The sequence below is a fragment of the Xenopus laevis genome, chromosome 8S, assembly GCF_017654675.1.
Source record: "Xenopus laevis strain J_2021 chromosome 8S, Xenopus_laevis_v10.1, whole genome shotgun sequence".
NCBI lineage: Eukaryota > Metazoa > Chordata > Amphibia > Anura > Pipidae > Xenopus > Xenopus laevis.
The window spans coordinates 88921635-88943147 of NC_054386.1; the positions used below are offsets into that span (position 1 = coordinate 88921635).

At 41.5% G+C, this 21513-nt stretch overlaps 1 protein-coding gene across 1 annotated transcript in view; it reads left to right on the forward strand.

Annotated features, from left to right (window-relative positions):
• The first annotated feature begins 20169 nt into the window (after nt 1-20169).
• The window catches only part of LOC108700317 (bromo adjacent homology domain-containing 1 protein), a 110770-nt gene continuing 109426 nt past the window's right edge, over nt 20170-21513 (forward strand). The window contains exon 1 of the mRNA XM_041575413.1: nt 20170-20332. The gene's annotated coding sequence lies outside the window, so the exon portion shown is untranslated. The remainder of the gene's footprint in view (nt 20333-21513) is intronic.

Consider the following 21513-nt stretch of genomic DNA (forward strand, 5'->3'; position numbering starts at 1 on the left):
CTGCTATCCCACAGTCACACTCCCTTCCCAGAGACTATTATCCACTGTTACTATAGGCACCATCTCTCCCTACTATACCTGCTATCCACAGTCACACTCCCTTCCCAGAGACTATTATCCCACTGTTACTATAGGCACCATCTCTCCCTACTATACCTGCTATCCCACAGTCACACTCCCTTCCCAGAGACTATTATCCCACTGTTACTATAGGCACCATCTCTCCCTACTATACCTGCTATCCCACAGTCCCTTCCCAGAGGCTATTATCTCATTGCTACTATAGGCACCATCTCTCCCTACTATACCTAATATCCTGCAGCCACAGTTTATTCTCAGGACTATTATCCCCACTGCTACTATAGGCACCATCTAGCCCTAAAAGAGCACATCAGCCTTAAGAAGCTGTGGAACACAAAGTGCTGATTGCTAATGGATGCCTTTTGCACAATATCATGCCCTGGGCACAGACATGGCTGGGCTACTAAAGACACATCAGCATCTCTAGTTTAATACAAGCTAACAGTTTCGCTCGTTTTGTTATAATCCCTTCATTAGCCATCAATTTCAGGCTGACCTTCCATTGTGGCTCGATGTGACCCTGGCTGTGCTTTATTGTTGCCTTCCTTGACCTTTGGCTGGAATCCCAAGAATACTTGAATATTTACAGCCCTGACTGTTTGTCTGCGACAACGCCTTTACCATAATCACTCCACCAGCTTTTAACTTTCTGCTGCTTTATCACTGCCTTGAGATACATACAAATGGCACAGCCAGAAAGTGCCACTCGGAGATGCTGTAAAAAAGATAAGGCATTGGTCCATGGAGGGGCAGAATAAGGTTCCAAGACAGAATTCTGAGACAATTTAGGCTATTCAGAGTGTTTTGATGCCCATAAGACTTCAATATCTGCAGCTGGCAAAATGCTAAACATCCCTCAGTTCACCCAAATGATGATTGGCTAGAACTGTTATTTTAAGCTAATTTGTGTTGTTTCATATAAGGTGGTTGCTATATGTTACTAGACCTGGATACAGGACACTTGGGCAAGATTCAGTAACAGAGTGCATAAAAGCTAGACATACACATAAGAATTCCACTCCTTTGCCCAATTTAGCCACTCAAATGTTGGGATATATTAGATTAATCTGATAACTGGACCCTTGGGCCAATGATAGGATTATAGTGCTCTAGTTATGCACAAGTACCTAAATATACCAGAACCACAATGTGCTAAATCTAACAACTAAAAAAAAGGGGAGCCACTAATGTGTTTAGTCTATAAATGCTCATGTGATTGGGGGTAATAATAATCAGACACAAACTGGATAATATTTGCATAAATGTTGACCATGTCAGAAATAATTGCTTCCATTCTTATGTGCATTTATTTGGAATATGTAACCCACTGAAGATGCAAAGTGTTGAGGCAACAAATAAAAAACACAGATCAGTAGTTACTATGAAAGATAATCACAGGAAAGGCAATTGGAGCTTTGTTATGCCCATAGGACCCCACAAATTTAGCAGAAAGCAGGTGTTTACTTGTGCCTTGGTCCAGTGTGTCCCGCAGAATGTTCCTTCCCCCAGATATTATTAGCTGTGCCTTCTGGCTTGGGGATTGATGATGGGGCACCTTGGGATTACATCCACAAATAAATCACACGGATTCAATTTTTTTTCTGCCCTGTTAGAGGAGTGGGAGAGCACTGTGTCAGACATTAATTTTAGGACTGGTTTTCAGGGTGCAATTACACGATTACATGGCTTTGTGAGCTAGCACAGCAGGCGGCAGGAGACGGCTCTGCAGAGAAATTAGAGAGCTGTGACTGTGGTGGAAACAGAAGGGAGGGAATTTTTAAGGAGGAGGTAACCAAAGGGTGTACATTAACAGATGGAAGAGGGAGAGAAGATTGAAAATAGCCAGCGGTATCAGGGGTCGGAGGGTGGAATTGATTAAAGTAGGAATAAGGTTACCATCTTTTCTGGAAAACAAATTACTGTCCTTTCTATCTCTGTTGTCTCCCTTCCCTATTAATAACATTGGCATCAAGCATTATAACAGCCAGATGGCAACCCTAGGTTATAATATTCAACCTACCTCCAGGGCTGTACTTAAAGGGATCCTGTCATCGGAAAACATGCAGAATTCTGCACTGAAATCCATTTCTCAAAAGAGCAAACCGATTTTTTTTATATTCAATTTTGAAATCTGACATGGTGCTAGACATTTTGTCAATTTCCCAGCTGCCCCCAGTCATGTGACTTGTGCCTGCACTTTAGGAGAGAAATGCTTTCTGGCAGGCTGCTGTTTTTCCTTCTCAATGTAACTGAATGTGTCTCGGTGGGACTTGAGTTTTTACTATTGAGTTGATCTACCAGGCGGCTGTTATCTTGTGTTAGAGAGCTGTTATCTGGTTACCTTCCCATTGTTCTTTTGTTTGGCTGCTGGGGGGGAAAAAGGAGGGGGTGATATCACTCTAAAGGTGGCCATACACGGGCCGATAAAAGCTGCCGACAGACCAAGTCGGCAGCTTATTGGCCCGTGTATGGGGGCCCCCGACGGGCTTCCCCGATCGAGATCTGGCCGAAAGTCGGGCAGATCTCGATCGGATGGGGTTAAAAATCCCGTCGGATCGCGGCCGCATCTGTTCGTTGATGCGGCCCCGCGATCCGACTGCCCGTTTGGCGAACGCTAGGATCCGATCGTTGGGCCCTAGGGCCCACGATCGGATCAGCCCGATATTGCCCACCTCAAGGTGGGCATATCGGAGGGAGATCCGCTCGTTTGGCGACATCGCCAAACGAGCGGATCTATCCGTGTATGGCCACCTTAACTTGCAGTACAGCAGTTAAGAGTGATTGAAGTTTATCAGAGCACAAGTCACATGAGTTGGGGCAGCTGAGAAATTTACAATATGTCTAGCCCCATGTCAGATTTCAAAATTTAATATAAAAAAATCTGTTTGCTCTTTTGAGAAATGGTTTTCAGTGCAAAATTCTGCTGGAGCAACACTATTAAATGATTCATTTTGAAAAATGTTTTTTCCCCATGACAGTATCCCTTTAAAGTTGCCAGGGTCAGAGACAAATACCCTGCCTTTGGCACCCTCATCTAAAATCCATTTTACAGTTCTTCAGCTGTGACTGAACTACAACCCCCTGCATGCTGGGAAACCACCACAGTCCCTTTCCGAGAAGTGATAAATACAATTTGGTAGGGGGTGTCGGTTTGAATGGAGTTTCTTTACTTCCTCTATACAAACAACTGCTGCTCTGTGGGAGCCCACGATGAGGTGGTGCCCCTGGCTCTCTTGTTCTTAAACATTGCTCAGCCTGCAGCTTTCTTAACGTATTCCAGTTAAGCTGACCATACACTGATATATCAGTTTGTTTAACAAGGTGCCCAAATGAGCAGAAATATAATGTTGAAAAGGGGAGCACATGCTTTTTTAATATGCTTTTATGATATTAGCATCTGATGAAGTACCGAGAAGCCATGAAACTCTTTAAGTGTATGATGTGAACTAAGTCTCCATGATGTTGATGCTTTTAATGAAGATCATAATAAAGGTGATGTTTTAACTGAAAAGGTTCTGTGCTTCGTGAATTGATATATAATGCAGTTGTCCAAATGAGCAGATCTTTGCCCAGTTAGGCCATCCACTTGCTGGGCCAAATAAGGTTGGGGCCAATAATAGGATAACAGAGTTGGCAGTTTTAACTGGACAGGGTATGGCCACCTTTACAATTGCCACCATCCTCAGCCACATAGCTATTGCAGACTGTATCAGTCATTTACCTTTATATAGAATTCTGTAATATGTTGTTGCTACCTAAATTAATATTACAATAATATGGGTACTTTGACCAAGTGCTTTTATTTACCATATAGGCAATTGAAGGCCCATGGCTAGGGAGGTAGATTTAGGTGGGCATCCGTTTGGGGACCAATTTGCAAAAAAAATCTCCTCCTTCAGTCAACCTTGGATACTTCTAAATATTGAATAACAACACAAAATACTAATACATGCATGCAATATATCACTTCCGTACTGTATATGTGTGACGATGGGGCATGCTTGAAATATACAATCCTAACTAATGGGAACAAAAGTGTCATGCCTCCCTCTACACACCTAATATAAATACAGCACAGGCAGCCCTATGATTATGAGGGAAAGGATGCAGGTAGGGTTGCACCTGGCCGGTAAAAATGATGGTTGATCCCAATGTTAGGGAAAAAGATAAATATATATAGGACACTCTGTTTTGTTGTGTAAAGAGCCGTAGCAATTTGTCAAGGTGCAGGACATGTATTGCCCATGACTAATTGTAATTAGGGCATGAAATGCGTAGGGTAAATGGAGATGTCAACTATTTTAATGTAACTTTGAACACAGGGGCAGCTTTACTTAAGGGTGAAGAGGTCGTCGCTAAAAATCTCATCCGCAGGGACATCGCCAATTTACTAACAGGCGTAGACGACAATTGGCTAGCTAAAGAGACCCTTGTGCACTTTTGCACCCATCAACATGTGCATTATCGCTCAGGCGAACGATCATTACTCCATAGGTTCATTAAACTGCGAATTTTACAGAAGGTTACTTTCGCCAGAGTTTCCTTTGCCCCCTTACACCTGGCAAACTGATAAGATGAAGCTTCATCCTCCTCGATCTTATGTCAGTGGCATCATATCCTATATGCCGGAAAGTTATAAAAGTTTTTTTCATATTTTAAAGCTTAAAAAAAGTCCTAACTGTTAAAGATTTTTGTGTTATTTTTTTCCCAAACATGCCACATTTGTTTTAGGGTGGGCTCATGTCTAGGGCATTAGAGGATCTCTTTTGCCTTTATTTTGCTTCCTTGGACATGTGTAATAATAAGTGGCCACTTCAAGCATTTGCACCAACATCTCTAATAATAATTGCTTCTGCGTACCTGTCCTATTCGAAATTGACCTAAGCGTAAGTGTACTAACGAAGTTCAGCTCAGCAGAATTTAATGCTAGCGAAAGTTCGCTATGAAATGGTCGCGCTGACGAATTAAAGTTAGCAAAACTTTGCCAGCGTTCTGGCGTCTGACTTGAAGTGTGTCGAAACGCTCACTGGCGAAACTTCTCCCTTTAGTGAATTTGCCACAAAGACTTATTTCATTTTATATTTGTGGCCCTTGTGTAATCTTTTGAGTGCCTCAATGCCCATATATTTTATGCTCACAGGACATGAATAGCGCCTCTTTTTGTACACTTTATACCCTACCCTTAATTTAATAACACTTCTTATATGCCAAAAACTGGGCAATGGATCCTCAAGGTGATTATAAATAACCAAAAGCATCCTATAAAATATGTATTCTTAATCAGGGATGTGCAGCCTTTCATCCCCAGCTGGCTCAGCATTATGGGCTTAATGAATCAAAGGCTGATGCAGGATATACAGAATATATATAAATAGTGCAGTTAGTTTAGCTAATCACTTGCTTCCCAGCTGCTGCTGAACTACACCTTGCAGCTTATCTGCACAGCCGCACACTCTCTGGCTATGAAAGGAGCAAACTAAACGAATAATCACATTTCCCATGAGCCTGGCTCCCTCCCGTTAATAAGCGTAACCTCCAGTTATTCTTGTATGTGGATCAATTGGTGTTTCAATTAAGCTGTCAGACCGTCTGTCCTCCCTTAAGAATGCCCTGAAAACAAGAAGGAAAAAAAAAAACATTTAACTTGCCAAAATATCTTCATTCTCTCCTGCTGGCGTGTGATGAAACTGAATGCTGTTCCCCGTCAAACTGACCAATATAAACTTTATGGAGTTTGTCAAGTTTTCCTGCCTCATTTGGCTGCTGATAGGAGGAAGTGATACTCAATGCAATCGATCATTTAGGGATGGAACAACAATGTTGCGTGTCACTTAATGCTGCTCATAACGAGTTCCCAGAATCCTCTACAACTGTCTCGCAAGCAGTTAGCTGTCCATTAAAGTGATATGTAGGGCTACGGTGCACAATGGGGCAAATTCACTAAGATTCGTAGTTGCACCGGCGTCCGCTTCACCGCACTTCGCCAGGCGTATTTTCGCCAGCGATACGCAAATTCACTAAAATCCGAAGTTGCGCTCAGGGGAAGCGTAAGGTTGCGAAGTTGCACTAGCGTTAATTCGCCAAGCGAAGTTACGCTAGCGATGCTTAATTTGCATACGGCGCCAAATTGAAGTTACAATGGAGGTATATGAAATGTTTATTTTGCCCTACACATGTGCCCACTGTATAGTTAAGATGCCATGAGTTAGGAAATGTAGGGGGGAAGGAGGGGAGCACCAAAAAATTTTTCGATCTTTTTCAGCCTATCACCCATAAAAAAAACGCCAGCGTTTTTTGGGACTTAGAAAATGTTTTAACTTTTTTTGAAGCAATCCCTATCTCCCTATTGCACTTCGCCTGGTCTGAGGTGGCGAAGGAAGTCTGGCGTAAAAGGTAGCGTTGAGAAAAATTTGCGCGTCAGTGAATTTGCGTAGTTACGTCCGTTGCGCAAATTCGCCAGGCGTAAGGGTGAGAAGTAACACTAGCGAATTTACGCCAGCGTCCGTTAGTGAATCGGCTAGCGTTAGGCGCTTCGTCCATTAGTGAATTTGCCCCAGAGAGTTCTGATTGCTATAGGGGTGATCAAAGTGTGTGGCTAAACTATAATCATCAATACAGGGTCGTTTACAGCATTTACATGGGCATTGACTCACTGCTAAAAATGATCAGGTTGACCAAAATGCTCATAGTCTCCTATTACCCATGTGCTCTACCCCGTTACCCAAAGTCACACAAGCAGATTGGTAGTTCAGGCCTAGGATAGGACATCTGACAGTGGCCATACATGGGCAGATAAACTGTCGACTTAGTGTGGCCATACACGGGCCGATAAAAGCTGCCGACAGACCAAGTCAGCAGTTTATTGGCCCATGTATGGGGGCCCCCGAGGGGCTTCCCCGATCGAGGCCAGATCTCGATCGGATGGGATTAAAAATCCCGTCGGATCGCGGGCGCATCTGTTCGTTGATGCGGTCCCGCGATCCGACTGCCCGTTTGCGAATGCTAGGATCCGATCGTTGGGCCCTAGGGCCCACGATCGGATCTGCCCGATATTGCCCACCTCAAGGTGGGCAACTCGGAGGGAGATCTGCTCGTTTGGCGACATCGCCAAACGAGCGGATCTATCCATGTATGGCCACCTTTAATCTGAAGAGGCCCAAATTGGCACTTTGCCCTTGCACGGCCAGCTTTGCTGGTAGAAACTGAAAGTATACTAAGCAAAGTCTCTAATGACATTCTGTCTTTCAAATCCAAAAGTCAATTCTCTATGATAATCCTCCTTAATCTCTGTTTCTTTTGACACAATCAGCTCTTCTGTGACATCCTACTCTCCTTTGGCAAACTGGGTACAGCACACCCCTGGCATAGGTCCTATTTAAACATTCTTTCTGTGTTGCCATTCTAGAGAAAACATCGTGTTGGGGCCCCTTAAGGCTACACGCTTCTCATTATTCATTACATCTCTTGACAAAAATCTGCTCTTTATGTTGTTGACTCAAATCTGTATCTCTTGTCTTGATCTTTACTTTTTCATATCTCAAATGTCCAACTGCCTGTCTCTGTAAACAACACTATTATTAATTAACTCTAGCACAAAGATTTGATTACCGTAGGTTTCTCCACTCACCTTCATTTTCCACATCTAATCCCGTACAAGAAAAGGACATTTCCAAAATACCAGTTCTCTCGTTTAATTTTCTCCCACTTAAAAGGATATTATCAAGGGAATTTTTTTTAAAACGCATCAGTTAATAGTGCTGCTCCAGCAGAATTCTGCGCTGAAATCCATTTCTCAAAAGAGCAAACAGATATTTAATTTTGAAATCTGACATGGGACTAGACATGTTGTTAGTTTCACAGGTGCTCTCACTCATGTGACTTGTGTTCTGATAAACTTCAGTCACTCTTTACTGCTGCACTGCAAGTTTGAGTGATTTCACCCTCTCCCACCCCAGTAGCCCATCATCAGAACAATGGAAATGTAACAAGATAACAGCTCCCTGGTAGATAGTAAAGATCCAAATCCCACTGCAACTCCTCCAGTAACCTTGAGTAGGAGAAACAATAACTTATCTGAAATCAATTCCATTGTGAAGTACTGGCTCTTTCTGAAAGCACAGGATCAGGCACAATGAACTGTGATAGCTGTCTAGATGTCAATATTACAACTACAAAAATTACACTTGTTGGTTAAGGAATAAAACTATATATGTAGAGTGAATTATTTGTAATGTAGCAGTGGGGTTTATAAATAAAAATGACACCATAAGAATCATGACAGAATCCATTTAAGCTTCCCATATAAGTACCAATAATATATGATGATTGACATATGAATGGTGATCAAGTGATCCCAGTCAGTATCTATGTTCTATGAATATAAGACAATTTGAAAATATTGCTGATTTGAAAGCTTAAACTGCTGATGTACTATGTTGGCCAGTATTCTTTGCACTAACAATCAGAACAACAGTAAGGCAGCCCTTCATAAAGTCTCCATTTGGTCAGTCTGGGGCTGACTGATCAAATAGCAGATATGATTGGCCCATATATATATATATATCCAACTTTAGACTACTGTAGAATTCTTCGTATATTGACCCACCATTCTCTAAATAGCCCTCTTTAAAGGAGAACTAAACCCTAAAAATGAATATGGCTAAAATGACATGTTTTATATAGTGAACTTATTGCACGAGGCTAAAGTTTCAGCTTGTCAATAGCAGCAATGATCCAGGACTTCAAACTTGTCACAGGGGGTCACCATCTTGGAAAGTGTCTGTGACACTCACATGCTCAGTGGGCTCCGAGCAGCTGTTGAGAAGCTAAGCTTAGGGCTCGTCACTAATTATCCAGCAGAAAATGAAGTTGGTCTGTAATATAAGCTGATGCTACAGGGCTGATTATTAAATTCTGATGCTAATTGCACTGGTTTCTGTGCTGCCATGTAGTAATTATATGTATTAATTACTAATCAGCCTTATATTGTGACATTTCTATTCTATGTGTACTGTCTATTGTGAGTGGCTCCCTAAGCTCAGTAAGTGACAGCAGCACAGAGCATGTGCAGTGAATCAGCAGAAAAGAAGATGGGGAGCTACTGGGGCATCTTTGGAGACACAGATCTTTACTGCTTAAAGGCTGTGGTTGCCTTGGGCTGTTACAGAAGCACAAAACATAATATACAACATTTCTAGCTACTTCATTAGTTTATCTTAAGTTCTCCTTTAACAACATAACTCGTTACATCATGAAACTTATATCTGGAAGAACAGCATTTTTTGTTCAGCATCTCAATTATCATATCTTGCTGACCCTAACTTGGTTGGAGTCTATTATCTCCTTATCAACCACAATAAACTTTATGACCGCTCAGAAATCTCTCCATCATAAATATTTCCATAGTTATATGCTTTTATACCTAGTCAGAAATATAAAAGCATGACCTAGTTATTTCTCTAGGTGAATAATTCAACATCCACTTTATGAGGCCTACCTAGACTAGAGGCACACTGCCGAGTTACATTCCTATGCTTCATGAATGTTCTCCCAGAACTAATTAAACCATAGCCTTCTTATTTAGCTCCTTTGGTAAAGGCTGGGCAACCTCAGGCCATTTGATTCAGAACGTTAGCAAGAAAGGTTAAAAAGCAAAGGGGGAAAGATTCTAAGACGAGTCTAGGACAATTTCCTGTTTATTTTCATTTGTATTTACTTACTTTTTTTGCTTCTAAATGACAGACTGGAAGATAAATGAGGAGTAAGATTAAAAAATAAAAGACAATGTTATGAAATGTCTTGCCTTTTATTTCTGTTTCCTGTTGCCAGGGCTATAGAAAAGAAAATCTAAAGACCAATGGCCAAAAGAATACTTTTTACAAGATAAAGTTTAATTTAAGGTGACCTTTTACCCTAAGTACCTTCTGCCCCAACCCTTGATCTGCCCCATTTGCCATTCCCATGACAGTTAGTTCCCTACCAGGCCCTGGCCCACAAAGTCCCACCCACGTGACACTGCAGCCAATTGCCTTTGCACATTCTGGGTGGTGAGATATTTATGAAAGTGGCGACTTTTGCTTCAACTAAGGGTAAGTCCACACAGGGCGTTATGGGGAGATTTGGTCGCCTGGTGACTAATCGCCTCGTTTTTGCGGCGACCAATCTCCTCAAACGCCTTCCCTGTTCCTGCGCTGGCTAAAATGAAAAAAACGGACTGGGATGCCAGGGGCCCACCAGAAAACCTTAGATCTTGGGCCCACTGGAAAACCGTAGACTGTGGGACCACTTTTCAAACTATTATTCCTCCTCTCCTCTCTCAAACTCTTTATTCTCTTAGTCTTGTATTACTTACTTCTACTTCCACACTATATTCTTCCATTATTAAGCATTTTTTTCCCCATAAAGAAATAGGGAATGACCATGAAATAGGCTACATGATTAAAAGCAAGAGGCCCACTGACACCTGGGCTCATCGGGAGTTTTCCTGGTATCCCGGTGGGCCAGTCCGTCCACTGCTGGTGCTAATGACACGCGTCGATTCGTTTTCCGAAGTTGCCCGAAGTTTCCTTGTGAGGCAACTTCGGAAAACGAACCGCCGCGTGTGATTAGCGCCGGCGTTTTTTCATTTTAGCCGAAAACAGGGAAGGCGTTTGGGGAGATTGGTCGCCGCAAAAACGAGACGATTAGTCGCCAGGCAACCAAATCTCCCCAAAACGCCGTGTGGTCTGACCCTCAGCCAGCTATACAGTTTTCATTTAACCCTATAATTGGGCTAATGGGATGTTGTCACACTTCATTCACCTGTATGTGATGTGGCAGTTTGTATACCATATGTTGTTATCCTTCATTTATGTCGTGATTACACAGTTACACAATGCTACAGAGATAGTTCACCTAGCGTCCTTATCTGATAAGGCGTGAAATGCGTTAGGAGAAAGGAGCTATGGGGCCATGGATCACTGAGACACCTCTGCTGAAATAATGTGATGTTCAATGGTTTACTTATTTGCACCACATCAATGTTTATTCTGCGGAACTGTTTTATGTTTGTACAGGTATAGGATCCCTTATCCGGAAACCCGATATCCAGAAAGCTCCGAATTACGGAATGGTTGTCTCCCATAGACTCCATTTTATCCAAATAATCCAGATTTTTAAAAATGATTACGTTTTTCTCTGTAATAATAAAACAGTAGCTTGTACTTGATCCCAACTAAGATATAATAAAACCTTACTGGAAGCAAAACCTGCCTATTGGGTTTATTTAATGTTTAAATGAATTTCTAGTAGGATTAAGGCATGAAGACCCAAAGTACGGAAAGATCCGTTATCCAGAAAACCCCAGGTCCCGAGCATTCTGGATAACAGGTCCCATACCTGTAATTGTATTGGTTTATGTACAGGACCTTTCATCAGAAGTCCCCACATATTTTTAGATCCGTCATCAGTCCCTGTGGAGCTCACAATTTCCCTGTCACATTCACACAACATACAATGATCAGTTTCAGGAGCCAGTTAACCTTCTTGTATGTTTTTGGAGGAAACCCACATAGACATGAGGATAATATATTATCTCTTTGCAGCTACTGCTCAGGTCTGAATCACACTACCTTACCGCTGCGAAGGTGACATAGGCCAACTTACATGATTGGGTCCGTTATGATGATTTTTTTTATTTCAAGTAGATAAAAACATTGAAAAATCATTTAGAAATCACAATAAAAATACCAGTATGAACGGTACGATATAATTTACTCTCTTAACTTTACACAACCTTGGCTTATTTAAACATTAGTAAGACCACAGTAAAATCCAAAAAGTAAACCCAAAAGGCGGGTTCTGCTTCCAATAAGGATCAATTCTATCTTATACTATATATCAGGGGCATATTTATCAAGGATCAAATTTCATCGAATTTGAGTACTTCGATAGTCTAAGGGGCACATTTACTAAGCTCGAGTGAAGGAATAGAATAAAAAAAACGTTGAATTTTGAATGTTTTTTTTGGCTACTTCGACCATCGAATTGGCTACTTTGACTATGACTTTGAATGGAACGATTGAAACTAAAAATCGTTCGAATATTCGATAGTCAAAGTACTGTCTCTTTAAAAAAAACTTTGCCCCCCTACTTCGCTACCTAAAACCTACCTAGGCAATGTTAGCCTATGGGGAAGGTCCCCATAGGCTTTCCTTTTTTTTTGGTCGTAGAAAAATCGTTTTCGTTCAATCGTTCGATCTGACTGCAAACTACTTGCGGTAAATCCTTTGACTTCGATGTCGAAGGATTTACATTCGGCAGTCGAATATCGAGGGTTAATTAACCCTCGATATTCGACCATATGTAAATCTGCCCCGTATTTTTTCCATGGAAAACCGCCGTATTCGATCAAAGTAAAATCATATAGGTTCTAGGAGGTCCCCCATAGGCTAAACAGCAATTCAGCAGGTTTAAGGTGGCAAAGTGTCGAAGTCGATGTTTTTTTTAAAGAGACAGTACCTGTTATCCAGAATGCTCAGGACCTCAGGTTTTCCGAATAAGGGATCTTTCCGTAATTTGGATCTTCATACCTTAAGTCTAGTAGAAAATCATGTAAACATTAAATGAAGCCAATAGGCTGGTTCTGCTTCCATAAGGATTATTTATATCTTAGTTGGGATCAATTACAAGCCCTTGTTTTATTATTACAGAGAAAAAGGAAATCTTTTTTTAAAATTTGGATTAATTTATTATAATGGAGTCTGTGGGAGAAGGCCTTTCCGTTATTCAGAACTTTCTGGATAACGGGTTTCCGGATAACTGAACCCATACCTGTACTTAGATTTTCGAGTGGTCGAATTTTCAAAGTTCGAATTTTTGCCTGTTCGATGGTCAAAGTACCCAAAATTTACTTCGAAAAATTCACTTCGATCCTTGATAAATCTGCCCATAGTGTGGAAAGGATCAAGTACAAGGTACTGTTTTATTATTACAGAGAAAAAGGAAATTATCTATAAAAATTGGGATTATTTGGATAAAATGGAGTCTATGGGAAACAGCCTTTCCGTAATTCTGAGCTTTCTGGATAATGGGTTTCCGGATAATGGATCATATACTGTATATGTTTTTCCGTGTATTGTACGTGTATGGGTTCTGTTATAAAGAAACCCGATATCCAGAAAACTCCAAATGATGAGAAGGCTGTCTCCCATAGACTCTTTTTTGACTTTTAGTCAAATGATTTAAATTCTTAAATATAATTAATCCTTATTGGAAACTATACAATTCTATTGGGTTTCAATTATTTTTGACTAAAATATGGAAAGATGCTTTAGTGGGAAAACCCTAGGTTTGTGTGCACTGTGAATCATATGATCCCAGGGGGTGGCCCTTATTTTTTAAAATGGCAGTTTTCTATTTAAGATTACCCAATGGCACATACTACTAAAAAAAGTATATTATTATGAAAATGGTTTATTTACACGAAGCAGGAGGGTTTTATATATGAGCTGTTTTATGCAATATATTTTTATAGAGACCTACAGTACATTGTTCGGGGGGTTATAGTTTTCCTTTAAAGGCTGCAATAAAATGAAGCATTTATAGTCACCAGCAGACCCCGCAGGGATAAAGTGGGGCCCGGACCACATGGTCTGTTTCCTCTATAGTATTATAATCCCCCTCCCTGCAGCTTTCTTTTTCGATAAATTGGTGCTCTCTCACCTCCACGAGCATGCGAGTGGCGGGGGTTTTGAGCATGAGTCCCTTTGCGCGCAGGGTCCTCCGAATATTTTTCTGGAGGGGGGATGCGGCACGCTGTTGTTACGCCCCTGTTTATAGTCTCTTTGATTACCTCTAGTTCTCATTTAATTACTTTTTTTCACAAAATTCTTAAAGTGGTAGTTCATCTCTAAATGTGCTTTTAATTTCACATATACAGTGGTTTTCTGAGACAATTCTGAGTCGAGTCTCTAGCCATATTTTGGCTGACCAGGTCCATGAAACTTGTAAATCCTCATTGACTACCGCTGGTCCCACAACTGTCCAACACAACAGCTTAATTGATTTGTGTTAACCAAAGATGTCATATCAAGGTTGAACATGAGGACCATGGTGAAAAAAGAAAAACTTTGTCTAAATTAAAGGGATCCTGTCATTGGAAAACATGTTTTTTTCAAAATGAATCAGTTTATAGTGCTACTCCAGCAGAATTCTGCACTTAAATCCATTTCTCAAAAGAGCAAACAGATTTTTTTATATTCAATTTTGAAATCTGACATGGGGCTAGACATTTTGTCAATTTCCCAGCTGCCCCTGGTCATGTGCCTGCACTTTAGGAGAGAAATGCTTTCTGGCAGGCTGCTGGTTTTCCTTCTCAATGTAACTGAATGTGTCTCAGTGGGACATGGGTTTTTACTATTGAGTGTTGTTCTTAGATCTACCAGGCAGCTGTTATCTTGTGTTAGGGAGCTGTTATTTGGTTACCTTCCCATTGTTCTTTTGTTTGGCTGCTGGTGGGAAAGGGAGGTGGGTGATATCACTCCAATTTGCAGTACAGCAGTAAAGAGTGATTGAAGGTTATCAGAGCACAAGTCACATGACTTGGGGCAGCTGGGAAATTGACAAAATGTCTAGCCCCATGTCAGATTTCAAAATTGAATATAAAAAAAATCTGTTTGCTCTTTTGAGAAATGGATTTCAGCGCAAAATTCTGCTGGAGCAGCACTGTTATCCGATTCTTTTTGAAAAAAATGTTTTTTCCCATGACAGTGTCCCTTTAAGTATAGCATTTCAATGTAGTACACGGGTTTATCTAACAGTTCCCTGGAAACTTGAGACAAACAGAAACATATACAGTACTGAGAAGCAGATATCACCCACACTAATTACATGGTGTTACTTCCTAATTATGTTTTATATTCTCTTAGAAACTCTTTTTTTGTTGAAAGAGAAACCTCTGCCATCAGACAGCCTTTAAAATGTGCCTTGGAATGTGCCGACAGCAAATAGGTTAATTATAGTGGGTAATAGTTACTCTGTGTCTCCAATGTACGATGGTGCTGAATGCATGACGGATTAATCTAAACCCATTTCTTTTCTGTCCTACCTCAATGCGTACATTAAAGATAGGGGATTTATGGAACAAAATAACTCAGTACTGTTTTGTCCCAAATGGAGGAATCTCATATTACCCTTCCCACTTGATCTACCCCTAAAGAACACCTACTACTGGCAACATCCTACTTTGCGCACCTTTTAGTTTACAAACAATATTTATCAGAGCAATGGTTCCTTGTGGGAGAATGGCTATTTGCCTAGATACACCCTATTGCCCATTTTGAAGCTAGGGTCCAAATTACACTAGCAATCATACACTGATTTGCATAAGAGACCGGAATATTAATAGGATAGGGCCTGAACAGACAGATGAGTTATAAAAAAAAAAAAGCAACAACGGTAGCCTTAAAGCTGGAAAGAGTCAGAAGAAGAAGGCAAATAATTAAAAAACTATAAAAATAAAAAAGTTGCTTAGTATAAGCCATTCTATAGAATAGTAAAATTTAACCACCCCTTTAAAAGGTGCTCCTTGCACTTTTGTATAGTCGCACTGGGTGCTGCCTTGTCCTTCCAGCCTCCTGTTCCAAATCAGTGCATTTGCATCTATTGAAGCAGGGTGAATTGCACTTGTCATATTTAAGAGGCTCCATGCACGCCACATATTTGTACAACATTCATTAAGTAGAAGTGTCTGTATGTATAAGCCAAAACCAGAGCAATGTACTTCATGACTGTTTAAGACAAGTGTTAAATAAAGGGGTAGTTCATCTTACTTGTAGTATGTTATATAGTATGTCCCATATTTAGCAATTTTGCAATTAGGCTTTTTTTAAATTACGTTTTAGGACTATTTCTCTTCTACCAAGTTTCAAATAGGGGCCACTGCCAACAGCAGCCAAAAACACATTACTCTGGAAGTATACAATGTTAGTGATACTTTTTTATTGCTTATCGTTCTATTCAAGTCCTCTTCTATTCATCTTCTTAATCTAAATTGGTACCTAGCAACCTGGTAGCTCCTGAAATTCCAATCTGGATAGCTAAGAAGAGACCAGGTAAGCATCTACAGGTGTGGGACCTGTTATCCAGAATGCTCTGGACCTGGGAATTACCGGATAATGGATCTTTGCATAATTTGGATCTTCATACCTTGAGTCTACTAGAAAATCATGTAGACATTTAAAGGAGATCTAAACCCTAAAAATGAATATGGCTAAAAATGCCATATGTTATATAGTGAACTTATTGCACCAGCCTAAAGTGTCAGCTTGTCAATAGCAGCAATGATCCAGGACTTCAAACTTGTCACAGGGGGTCACCATCTTGGAAAGTGTCTGTGACACTCACATGCTCAGTGGGCTCTGATTGGCTGTTGAGAAGCTAAGCTTAGGGGTCATCACTAATTATCCAACAGACAATGAGCTTCCCCTGTAATATAAGCTGATGCTACAGGTTTGCTGATTATTTAATTCTGATGCTAATTGCACTGGTTTCTGTGCTGCCATGTAGTAATTATCTGTATTAATTACTAATCAGCCTTATATTTATTTCTATTCTATGTGTACTGTATATTGTGAGTGGGTCCCTAAGTTCAGTAACTCACAGCAGCACAGAGCATATGCAGTGAATCAGCAGAAAAGTAGATGGGGAGCTACTGGGGCATCTTTGGAGACACAGATCTTTACTGCTAAAGGGCTGTGGTTGCCTTGGGCTGGTACATAAGCCCAAAACATAATATACAATATTTCTAGCTACTTCTTTAGTTAAGCTTTAGTTCTCCTTGTACATGTACGCATAGATCCATCTCTATCATACACCAGAGCCTTGAAATCGAAGGCAATTTTGGGTATCTGGAGTCTCCAGAAATTCTGACTCCTAATAACTTTAAATTGCAATAAAAAATACTATACGCAATGTCCTATTTCACCGATAATAGTCATAATAAAGTATTTCTCTGCTGTAAGAATACATCCCAGTGTGTACCTGTTTCACTAATGTGACCCCCTAGTGTGCTGAACTATTATGCAAACTGACATTCATACATTATTTAATCAGGAGTAGACAAGTACTAAAAATAATCAAATCAGATTTAAAAGGCACCTGTTAGGTAAAAATGTTATCCTCAACCATAGGTGCGGGCTAATAGAGCCCACATTCCGGGTTGGGGGATATAGTAGTTTTTTTTTTTTGCCCCCCGACAGCGCTATGCTCCCAGTGCAAGCAGCCATGTCCCGTCACTCGAATGTGCATAATAAAAATGTACCACGAATTGCTCATTATGCACATGCGCCCGACATCACATGCACGTTATGTGCATGCGAGTGACACAACATCGTATTTGATAGTTTTTTCCCCCCAAAAAAACTCAGCTTTTTCAAAGTCAACCAATTGACTCCAAATAGGTTCTAGGAGGTCTCCCATAGGCTAAAACAGCAATTTTGCAGGTTTCAGAGTGGTTGAAGTCGAATTTTTAAAGAGACAGTACAATTTCGATATTCGAATTTTCAAATTTTTTTTAGTCGAATAAACAAAAAATAGCTCGAAATTGTAATTGTTTTTCAGTCGAAAATTCACCTCGACCTTTGATAAATCTGCCCCTGAGTGTCAAACATAGCAGTTAGGCAGTTGTCTTTTTTTCAACTTAACTTACTAGGTTACTATGTTATATATTGCTTTAAAGGGATACTGTCATGGGAAAAAAAATTTTTTTCAAAATGAATCAGTTAATAGTGCTGCTCTAGCAGAATTCTGCACTGAAACCCATTTCTCAAAAGAGCAAACAGATTTTTTTATAGTCAATTTTGAAATCTGACATGGGGCTAGACATATTGTCAATTTCCCAGCTGCCCCTGGTCATGTCACTTGTGCCTGCACTTTAGGAGAGAAATGCTTTCTGGCAGGCTGCTGTTTTTTCTTCTCAATGTAACTGAATGTGTCTCAGTGGGACATGGGTTTTTACTATTGAGTGTTGTTGTTAGATCTACCAGGCAGCTGTTATCTTGTGTTAGGGAGCTGCTATCTGGTTACCTTCCCATTGTTCTTTTGTTTCGCTGCTGGGGGGAAAAAGGGAGGGGGTGATATCACTCCAACTTGCAGTACAGCAGTAAAGAGTGATTGAAGTTTATCAGAGCACAAGTCACATGACTTGGGGCAGCTGGGAAATTGACAATATGTCTAGACCCATGTCAGATTTCAAAATTGAATATAAAAAAATCTGTTTGCTCTTTTGAGAAATGGATTTCAGTGCAGAATTCTGCTGGAGCAGCACTATTAACTGATTCATTTTGGAAAAAAATTTTTTTCCCATGACAGTATCCCTTTAACACTTTCCTCCTGTTGCAGAAACCTAGTCCAATTTGAAGCTCTGTGCCCGAAACATGTCGTGCACTGGTTTTGAATAAATGAATCACTAATCAGCAATTGGTTCTCCAGAGTCTATTCTTTATATTGTCCAATTTGAAGCTGTAGCATTCACAACTACTCTCTGCCCACAGTCCTTCAGGCAGTTATATATTCTTGTACACAGTAGCGTCACTAGAGGGGGGCGGGCCCTGGTGCGTGACACGCAGCCGGGCCCCGCCCCCTCCGTACGGCCGCATTTTCAGTGGCGCACGGGCTGCCCTGAGGGGGTGCGGGCCCTGGCCCTCTCGCACCCCCCGCTCGTTCCGCCACTGCTTGTACAAATAACTCCACCAATACCAACAGAGGTTTGCATCCAAACAATTATTTTTATAGTACAGATATGGGATCTGTTATGAGGAAACCCGTTATCCAGAAAGCTTTGAATTACGGCCGTCTCCCATAGACTCCATTTTAAGCAAATAATCCAAATTTTTAAAAAATGATTTCCTTTTTCTCTGTAATAATAAAACAGTACCTTGTACTTGATATAAACTATGATATAATTAATCCTTACTGGATCATGTTTACATGATCGTCTAATATACTTATGGTATGAAGATCCAAATTAGAGTAAGATCTGTTATCTGGAAAACCCCCAGGTCCCGAGCATTCTGGATAATGGGTCCCACACCTGTATTAGGTAAAAAATCTTGGCAAAATCTGAGAAGGCCATATATACTGCAACATCAGTTGCCAATTTTCAACTTTAGAAAAAAATCCAACAAATATCCTTATCAAACGACCACATTTTTTCATGCAAACCTATATATACATCAGCTTTCTTTCAATTCACTGCTTCCATACCTGTTTTAGAGAGAAAATGAATGACATAAAAGCAAAGTACTTGTGGGTGTACGCCTTCAATGGGTCATGCACACATTAACTTTGCTTAAAGGGGACCCATCTCCAAAAAAAATAATTCCAAATCCTATTTTATTACGTTAATGAACTTTAATTACACTATATAAATTATTTGAATCTTTTTTCCTTCAGTCTGGGAATTCATAATTATAACAAGCAGGCAGGAGCCATTTTGTGGACACTGTTATTAAGACAATCCTTGTATCATCAATATTATTATCTAGTGACTCTCTGAGAAACATATAACCTATAACACTGGTGCTTTTTCAAATCTTTCAAGCCACCAATATTTTTTAATGGGGGGCCCTGACCACCAATATCTTTTTATTTTTTATTAACATGTGGGAACCCTAGCCACCAATATTTTTTTTGTTTTTTTTACTGTGGGGAGGGCTGACCTGTAGGTGGGCGCAGCCCAGGGGGCCCAGGAAATGTTGTTGTATGGGGCCCTGCGATTTCTGATGGCGGTCCTTCAGTAAGAACATGACACACAGGTATTTGGGGAATTGTCCTCTCCATTACCCCATAGGATTTCTGACTCCCCCAAGTTTCCTCTCCTAGTGCTGAAACTCTACATGTCCCCCATTACTTCCCAGAGAAACAGTCAGATGTCGGTGAATGTCTGTCAGACCCCTTCGCTGTGTGAGACTCTCTCATGATCCCCTTGAGTTGGGAGCGCTCTCTGATACTGTCTCACTCCTCAGTGTGTCACTGGACTCGAGTCTCTTGCCCCTCCCCTGTGCACGCACCGCCCTCCCCTATGTGTCTCCTAGCCCCTCCCCTCTCGCTGCTGTCTCTCTCTCACACGCTCCTCCCCCTCCCTACAGATGGCTGCTGCTCTCCTCCTCCCTCTCTGCTCTGTTTTCCCTTGATGCAAATTGAGCCCGGGCATTAGGGACCCCCTGGATACCCGGAAAGATGGCGCCTGCTGGCTGCCCCTGGGATGTGTCAGGTAAGAGACACCCCTTTGCGTCTGTTTGTGCTGCCGCTGGGCACAGGGTGGGCATGGGGGAAGGAAGGGGGACCACCTTGCACACAAATAGCCCGTGGGTGCCGAGGTGCTTCGTGCAGGGCGGCATGTTGTGTATAGAGGGTGTGAGTCTGTGCGGCCGCTGTGCTTCTGTCGCTCTGTTTGTCCAGGTGACACCCACCCCCGCGCCAATTCCGCGCCTTCCCAGGATGCCCCGCGCCTACACTATGTCCATTGCTGCTGTCACCTGCTCGGGGCTCTAACACCTGTGTCTGTACTAACATGTAGGTAACAACGTGCTGCCATGTGACTCTGGGGAAGTGCGCGACTTCTGTGCTACTCCCCGGGCCCTGCCTCACTAGCTCCTCTCAGATTTGCCTTCCAGGAAACGGCCTTGCTCCTGTCAATAACATGAACTGCTCCTGTAGGGGAACTACAACTCTCAGCCTCCCTCCTACTGGAACTAATAGTTCCCATTGGAATAGGAGACAATTCTGCAGTCTGTTCTTATCCAGGTGACAAACGTGTCCTGAGCCCCATTGGAATTTATAGTTACCCCCCCCTGGGCTCCACCAAAAGTGATTTAATGAAGGGGTGTCTGGTGGGGTTCCTAGAGAATCCATATGACTGCACATGGGGGATGTGAGGGCAATACCATTTGCAGGAGGGAAGGGGATTCCCTGGAGCTGGATACTAATTAATAGTGATAATGAATGTGGGAGCTGCTCAGCCAATGAGGAGTTTGTTTTATTTTCTCCTATAAAAATAACACTTCAGTTTAGGGCTGCCACCGGCTTTGACCCGAACAGTCCTGTTTTTCTGAGGCCTGTTCTGGTCTCCGCTTTCTGTTCGGTTTTCAGCCTTGTGAAACCCGAACAAAAATCTGGCTTACTCATCAGGCAGAATAGAAATAGAGATAGGGCGGCCACCCCTGTGCTTTTGAACTGGATATCTCGGCTTTTCGAAAACTTTGTCCAGATTAAAACATTCGGAAAACTGAACAGAAATCAAACGATTTGCTTCTACGTGATGCATTAACATTGCCCCGTGTCATAACTCCACTGACATCATTGTGCTTTCCTCTGATGTCATCAAGTCCACCCCAACATCACTGCCCCACCCCCAATGCTATCTGCCCCGCCTCCTTAGTTCAGTTTTAGGTA